At 44.8% G+C, this 7,985-nt stretch overlaps 1 protein-coding gene across 1 annotated transcript in view; it reads right to left on the bottom strand.

Moving 5' to 3' along the window:
- Eef1akmt1 (EEF1A lysine methyltransferase 1) overlaps positions 1-2,735 on the bottom strand; it is a 13,479-nt gene extending 10,744 nt beyond the window's left edge. Inside the window, exon 1 of the mRNA XM_005355429.3 lies at positions 2,652-2,735. The gene's annotated coding sequence lies outside the window, so the exon portion shown is untranslated. The remainder of the gene's footprint in view (positions 1-2,651) is intronic.
- Positions 2,736-7,985: the final 5,250 nt, after the last annotated feature.

Raw genomic sequence — 7,985 nt, 5'->3', positions numbered from 1 at the left:
ATGGTTGTGAGCCACCATGTGGTTGCTGGGAATTGAACTCAGGACCTTTGGAAGAGCAGGCAATGCTCTTAACCACTGAGCCATCTCTCCAGCCCCAAGATTTTTATTTTTAATGGTGTGTGTGTTTGTGTGTGTGTGCGCGCGTGCACACTTGACTGCAATATCGTGCCAGGACAGAATTCTCAAAGGCTGGAATTACAGGCAGTTGGAAGCTAACTGATATGGGTGCTGGGAACCAAACTTAGGTCCCCTGCACTCTTCCTATCTCTCCATCTCTTCTTCATGGTTTTGTTCTTAGTTATGTTGGGTATATATTACCTTGTTTATCCTCTGAGCCATCTCTCCAGCCCCCGTTCCTTAACTTCTTAAGCTGAAGGTTATACCCTCCTACATGAAGATCCAAAACTAAACGTGTATGGGGGTGCTGGCATCAGTAAGAGGTTACTAAACAGGCACAAGCAGAAGCTAACTGATAACGATCTGTGGTTGGAGCAGACTCACTCCACAGCAAACGCACATGGCCTCCACCACCACAACGTTAGCAAAGAGCAGGTCACACAGCAATAGACTCTCCTTAAACTCACGAGCCCAAGAAACTTTTTGTCATCCTTCATACACGGGGCTATAAATTAATCAAATCAAACATTCACTGATAGTGAGCATAAATTTCATTCGTTTCTTGATGTGTCTGGGCATTATCTGTCTAAGGCAGTGGTGGAAGACAGAAGTTTCTGTCATTACTTTTTTTTTATCCTCCTTTCCTTCCTTCCTTCCTTCCTTTCCTTTTTTTTTTTTTTTTTTTTGGGTTTTTGAAGACAGGGTTTCTCTAACAGTCCTGGTTGTCCTGGAACTCACTCTGTAGATCAGGCTGGCCTCAAACTCATAGAGATCCTCCTGCCTCTGCCTCCCAAGTGCAGGATTAAAGGTGTGCGCCATCACCACCAGCTGGGACTCTTGTATAAAAACTATGTTTCCACGCATCAAATCTACCTATCAAAAAAACTACCAATACTGTATGTTTCCTCAGAGCATTAGAGTACCTTCTGCAAGAAATTTAGGTCAAGACAATGTAACTCAGCAGAAAGAGAGTTAACCGAGGATTCAACACAGGGTCACTGGTAAACCGCAGGGGAAGTATATCTATCCTAGTCTGTGAATGGAAGAAAATGGCTCAACCATGCACCCAGGATAACTGAGATTTTTTTTTTTTCAACTTCGTTGTTTGTTTCTGGTGTGAACTCTGTAGATAAAAGTCATTTTGCAATGTCAAAAGGTCGAATGTGCCTGGTAGATATTGTCTAAGTAATTTTCATTTAAACAAAACAAAAACACTATGTGGGCCTGGAGAGATGGCTTGAGTTTAAGCGTACTGGCTGTTCTAACCAAAGGGCAGAGGTTCGAGTTCCAGCATCCGCATGGCAGCTCACAACCTCCTGGTGATCCTATGCTTGCTTCTGACTCCAGGACATATGTGATTTACATACTCATGGAGCTCATACACATATACACATAAACAATTTATTTTTTATTTTTGTTTTTCGAGACAGGGTTTCTCTGTGGTTTTGGAGCCTGTCCTGGAACTAGCTCTTGTAGACCAGGCTGGTCTCGAACTCACAGAGATCCACCTGCCTCGGCCTCCTGAGTGCTGGGATTAAAGGCGTGTGCCACCACCGCCCGGCATCACATAAACAATTTTTAAGAAGAAACTTAAAAAGTAAAAATTTCTGTGTGTGGGGGGGATTTGTGCAAGTGAATGTAGGTGCTTGTGGAGGCCACTGGTCCTCTGCAGCTAGAATCACAGATGGTTTTTACTTTCTAATTCTACTTTTTGTGTGTGTGGTTTTTTTTTTTTTTTTTTGAGACAGGGTCTCTCTCTATAGGCCTGGCTATCCTAGAACTCACTCGTAGACCAGGCTGGTCCTCAACTCGGATCTGCCTGCGTCTAGGATTAAAAGCGCGTGCCACCACCGCCTGGCTATGAAAAGCTTGTGCTTTGACTTTCAGACAAGGTTCCTTGCCTGAGACAAGTCCTTCTAAATAGTATTTAACCTATATAGTATTTATTTTTTTTAAAGAAAGATTATTGGATGTGGCGACAGCGGGAAGAAGCAAGATGGATCAAAGAGTGCCACAGCAGCCAGGACTACACTGTGAGACCATCTCAAACATAAACCCCACCGCAACCTGAGATACAACTTCCACCGAGGGCGCGGGTCCTACACACAGCCTGTTAGGGTACCGCACAGGCAGCCAAGGCCTGGGTCCAGCATGTGCCTTCCAACCCCTTCCCCCGCACACTTCCGGCTTCCGGTCTGAGCACCAGTCCGACCTGACCACCTGCGGAATGTTAGGGTCTGTTTCCGGGACAAGGTGCCCAAGTCCATGGACTCTGCAGAGCCGAGACCACACTATGAAGTCTCAAAGCGTCAGCGTGGACAGCAAGTCCGGGTTCCATGAGCAGCAAGCCCCGCCCCGAGGCAAAAGCCCCGCCCCGTGGGCAGCAAGCCCCACCCCCTGGGCAGTGAGTCCGCCCCGTGGACCGCAAGTCCCATCGCGGTCACCAGTGACCGCACGCTGCCGCCACGGAGCCCACCCGAAACTGCCCAAACCCGCCTAAATCTCTGCCGCCCGGCTCCCCGTCCTCCACTCACCACGGACTCATGCGCAGTTGCCCCGATGCGCAGACGCCGTGCGAGGGCGGGGGGTTGGGTGGGAAACGGCCGCGTTGGCGCAGGCGCAATCCGGTCGGAGGCTGCCGTGCAGGTCTAGTCCGGCCCAATCAGGGTAGTCCGGGTCTTTCGCACTAGGTTTGTTTGTCCGGTAGGCTAACAGTTGAAACACTGACTAAAACAGTAAAGTCTTCATAATATTAATGGAATTCAGAAAGTCTTCCAAACCCATTAGTCTTTCAGAGATTTCCGTGTTGGGTGTACAGATAGTATATGATATTTTACCAACTACATTATCTAGTTTGGTAGCTGGCGCGCAATAGACCTTAATTAAAATTAAGGCTCCCTCCCTTCCACAGCTATCAAATCACATGTAATTTGTTTTTCTTTCCCAAGGGTAGGCGAACTATACACTATGTTCCTCTTTCCTCCCTTTGTGTACCGATTTCATCATCCGCTTGAGCAGCTTCACAACATTATCGCATGTGGGAATCGCTCAGCTGCTGATGCCATCCAGTAAGCAGCTTGATAACGGGTTGGGTCACAGTTTCTATATGCACAGTTTCATCTGTGGAAACCCATACTTCACTTGGATTTCGATTGCTCTGAAAAGATGACTGGTCTATTAAAGCAAGTAATTCAAACCAAGTGCAACTTACCAAAATGGTAAGAAATGAAAAACTATTAAAATGAAAATAAACACAGAAACCAACCACTTTTATGACTTTTATTTCCAAAAGTTGCTGGCCGCTTGTATAATACATAAAAGTTAATATTTTCCAGGTGAAACTCGTGTATTGTCACTTGGATGTTTTTTATAAATCATAAAAATAATATCAAAGGCAAACTAATCCTTATTGGAAGTCCTGGCCACCAGGACCATGAGAAACCCTGTTGTTCTTTAAACTAGTAAACTGCAGCATCTTCTTGTATAGGACAAGCGGACTAAGACAGCTGGCTGGAAACAAGGTCATTTTGAAACATTAGACACAAGAGTGGTATGGCTAATGTCTTAACCCCCCTGCAGTCTGGTGAACACACATGGTATTTAACAACTGTTAAAGGGTAAGGCATCGTTAGGATACATTTACCAAGTAAACAAATGTAGCCTTAGAAGTAATAAAATGGAACTGAATGAGCATCTCCTACTCTTTTATCTGTCACTGCTTTAAAGTTTCATTTTGGGAGGTGTGGTAGTTAAAATGTAATTGGCCCTACTAGGAAGTATGGCTTTGGTGGAGTGGATATGGCCTTACTGGAAGAAGTGTGTCACTGTGGGGTTGGGCTTTACCCAGTGTCAGTCGACTTGCTGTTCCCTGCTCGCTCCTTCAACACATCTGCCTGCACACTGCCAAGCTTCCCATCACGACAACAATCTGACCTTCTGCAACTAAGCAATCCACCACGATTTTTTTTTTTTTGAATTTTCGAGACAGGGTTTCTCCGTAGCTTTTTGGTTCCTGTCCTGGAACTAGCTCTTGTAGACCAGGCTGGCCTCGAACTCACAGAGACCAGCCTGCCTCTGCCTCCCGAGTGCTGGGATTAAAGGCGTGCGCCACCACCGCCCAGCAATCCACCACAATTAAATGTTTCCTTATAAGAGGTGCCATCATCATGATGTCTTTTCACAGCAACAGAAACCCTAAGACAGGAGGCTAGAGAAAAGGCACAATGGGAATTGCTCTTGTAGAGGACAAATTCAGTTCTTAGCACCCATGCCTGTAACTCCAGCTCTAGGGGATTTCATGTCCTTTTCTTCTGTCTTCAAGACACCAGGCACAAACATGGTGCACATATATTCATGCAAGCATTCACACATAGACATTAAAAAAAGTACCCTTAAGAAACCCACCACTATATTTATTTATTATGTATACAATGTTCTGTCTGTGTGTATGTCTGCAGGCCAGAAGAAGGCACCAGACCTCATTACAGATGGTTGTGAGCCACCATGTGGTTGCTGGGAATTGAACTCAGGACCTTTGGAAGAGCAGGCAATGCTCTTAACCGCTGAGCCATCTCTCCAGCCCAAAACCCACCACTATGATAATACCTCACCCCTACTAAGTTCCACTGTTTATTTTTATTTTAATACCTCACCCCTACTAAGTTCCACTGTTTATTTTTATTTTAATACCTCATCCCTACTAAGTTCCACTGTTTATTTTGTGTGGGTGTTTTGTTCCCATGTATGGCTGCACCATGGGCATTCAATGCCCAGGAAGGCCAGAAGATGACGTTGGATCCCTAGGAACTGGAGTTATGGATGATTGCAAGCCACCATATGGGTGCTGGGGATCAAACCTGGATCTTCTGCATGAAAAAAATGCTCTTAACCATACTCCAGCCTGATGGGAGTCATGCGGCCTAGTTTCAGACCAGTATAGGAATGCTTGTTCAACAGGTCTTCAGATGAGGCACAAGCCCACAGGAGTCTCACTCAGGAAGGACCAGGGGACCTGGGGACAGCACAGAGTCCTGCTGGGACCGTGTGGCCCGAGTGCTTTTTCTCTCTTGTAACAGATTCTCCTGGCAGGTTAGTGCCATTTGTCAATCATGTATGGGACAGATGTGACCATTCCTGGAAACCCCATTTTTTTTTCTTGAATATTTTTCCCCTAAAATTCTTTGGGAGCTGATGCTCCTCAGGTGTCTTGTCTGGGGATGCCAGCTGTCACCGGGAGCTGTTCTGACTCAGGCTGACAGGATCGGAGGCAGATCAGCCCCGTTTCTGTAAATATGTTTTGAACAGGATTGCTGTTCTTGAAAATGTGTGCCTGTGTCAATCACCTTTTAGTTCTGTAAAAACAGGATATACTTGCAAAATGGTAAGTTGTTTTGGTTTAAAGATGTTTTGATGTAAAAGTTGGGGGAAAAACCATTTGACATATTTGTTTTTGCTGGAGGTTAATGTTGGAGGATCAGAAAAACTTGTTAGTATGGAAAGACATGCTTGTTTTCAATATATAATAAAGATGGCTGGAGCTATTTGGAGCTGGCCACTTGTATGAAACTCACCTGGAGGTCGAACAGTTCATTTCTTCCTGCCAACACCCCTTCCCTGTCCCAGGACCTGAATCCAGACAGGACTGCAGCACCAGCCCCAATATCAGTTTTCTCCTTCATCGCTTTCTGAAAACACCAGCGACTTTACCCAGTTGGTTCTTGTGCTTTAGGAAAATCCACTCAACCCAGAGCTCAGTAGGTTAACTTGTAGCTCAGATTTACGCCAAATGTGCTGTGTGGAATTTCGCCATAACTTTCCTCTTCGATTTGACCAACTATACCCTCTGTTTCCACTTAGTTTAATAGAAATGTGATTTTAGATAAGACAGAAGGCACAAAATCCCATCAGGAATCTCCCATTTAATATCAAAACAAACAACAAACCAAACCAAACCAGTTCCATAAGGGAGTCAATATGTCATGGTATTGGTCAAACCCAAACCACTCAATATAAGTTCCAGTATATACTAGGAGGACTGAATTCAATCCCACACAGAAAGCCTAGTGTGGCTGTGTGCATCTGTAACCCAGGCACCATTTCGGGGGGATGCTAAGAGGGTCACTTCGGCTTTCTGGCTGCCAGCCTAAATCTAGATTCAGATCCAGATCCCTGTCTCAAGGGACTAAAACAGAAAGTGGTAAAGCAGGCCACTTACATCTTCCTTCTGCCTTTATGTATAGCCCAGGTGTGCTCACAAGCTCAGGAGTGCACACCTGCACACACTCAGAGGAAACTTGTGCCCTACTATGTGTGTGTGTGTGTGTGTGTGTGTGTGTGTGTGTGTGTGTATACAGGGTTTAAAACAGGACAAAGAACAAAGGCGTGAAAAAAAAACTAGTTCACCACACCCTTGAAAAGCCAGAGGGTTCAACTCCTGAATTCTTTACTATAATTTTGTCTCTATTTAATGACTTAATCCTAAAATTATTTCTCAAACATGAGCTTATGAGAATACTGGATATCCTGAGGATCTGCATAGTCCCATGTGGTGATGCTATCTTGCTTCTGGTTGTATGGATTTGTTTCCTTGTGAAATCACCCGAGGTGAAGCTGGGGCAGGAACACACATGGCTCCCACATCATCAGCCCAGTTATCTTTAACCTGAACTCTAGGGGATTTCCTCCTGTCGTTGATGGCACCTGTACTTATCCACACAAACTCTCCATACACAGACCCACTCACTAAAAATAGATTAACAATGAATAACGCATATACCCAGTGTAGTGTCTACCTATTGTCTCACAGCCAACTAACAAGCATATTTCAGTCATAGCACCTGTGGTGGCTTAACATTTAAGAATGAAGCATATAGGCTCACAGATTTGAATGCTCAGCCACCAGGGGGAAGTGCTATTGGAAAGGATTAGGACGTGAAGCTTTGTTGAATTATGTTACTGTGGTGGGCTTTGAGGTTTCAAATGGTCAAGTCAGGCCCAGTCTCTCCCACTGCCTGTGGATCTGGATGTAGAATCCTCAGTTACTTCTCCAGCACCATGTCTGCATGTGTGCTGCCATTATACCGATGGACTAAACTGGAGTAAATGGTAAACCAGTCCCAATTAAATGCTTTCTTTTATTAGAAAGGCTGTGGTCATGGTGTCTCTTCCAGCAATAGAACACTAAAACAGAAGTCCTTACCAGAGGTGGGGTGTTGCGATGACAGGTCTGACCTTGCTGTTTGTGGATAAAATGTGGACTTTGGCGTAGGAAAGCAGTTGAACCACCTTCAGTGGGCCTTAATGGGCTGAAGGTGAAGCATGGAAGAGAGTGGTGATGACAGCAATGTAGATTACGATGGTCTTGTTCAAGAGGTTTCAAGAACGCTAGTAAGTGGCCAAAAGATTATTCTTTTGGTATTTTCGTGAAGAATGTGGCTGCTTTCTCTCCTTGCTAAAAAAAATCTGCCTGAGGCTAAACTGAAGTTCTGAATTATTGGCTATGGCAGAGGAAATTCCAAGACAGCCTCGTATGGACTCTGCTGTGAGGCTATCATTGGTCACTCTTACATAGATCTATAATGCAAAGGAGCAAGTTGAGCAAGGAAAAATGCAAAATGCAGTTTTAGGAGAAAAGGAGCACCAGGAAATGTATAGAGCTAAGTCCAGTGCTCAAGAAGATTAAAAAGAAAAGCCTGATGCTAACTGGAGTAAAGGGAGTGGTGACTTGATCCTACCCAACTAAGCTTTCAACTCGTGAAAGAATGATGTGGGAGTGATTTCTTATTAATAAAGAAACTGCCTAGGCCCCTTGATAGGCCAACCCTTAGGTGGGTGGAGTAAACAGAACAGAATGCTGGGAGAAAGAAGCT

The sequence above is a fragment of the Microtus ochrogaster genome, chromosome 17 (assembly GCF_000317375.1).
Source record: "Microtus ochrogaster isolate Prairie Vole_2 chromosome 17, MicOch1.0, whole genome shotgun sequence".
Taxonomy (NCBI): Eukaryota; Metazoa; Chordata; class Mammalia; order Rodentia; family Cricetidae; genus Microtus; species Microtus ochrogaster.
The sequence above is the reverse complement of the archived record's forward strand: the minus strand, read 5'-3'. Positions and strand labels throughout refer to the sequence as shown.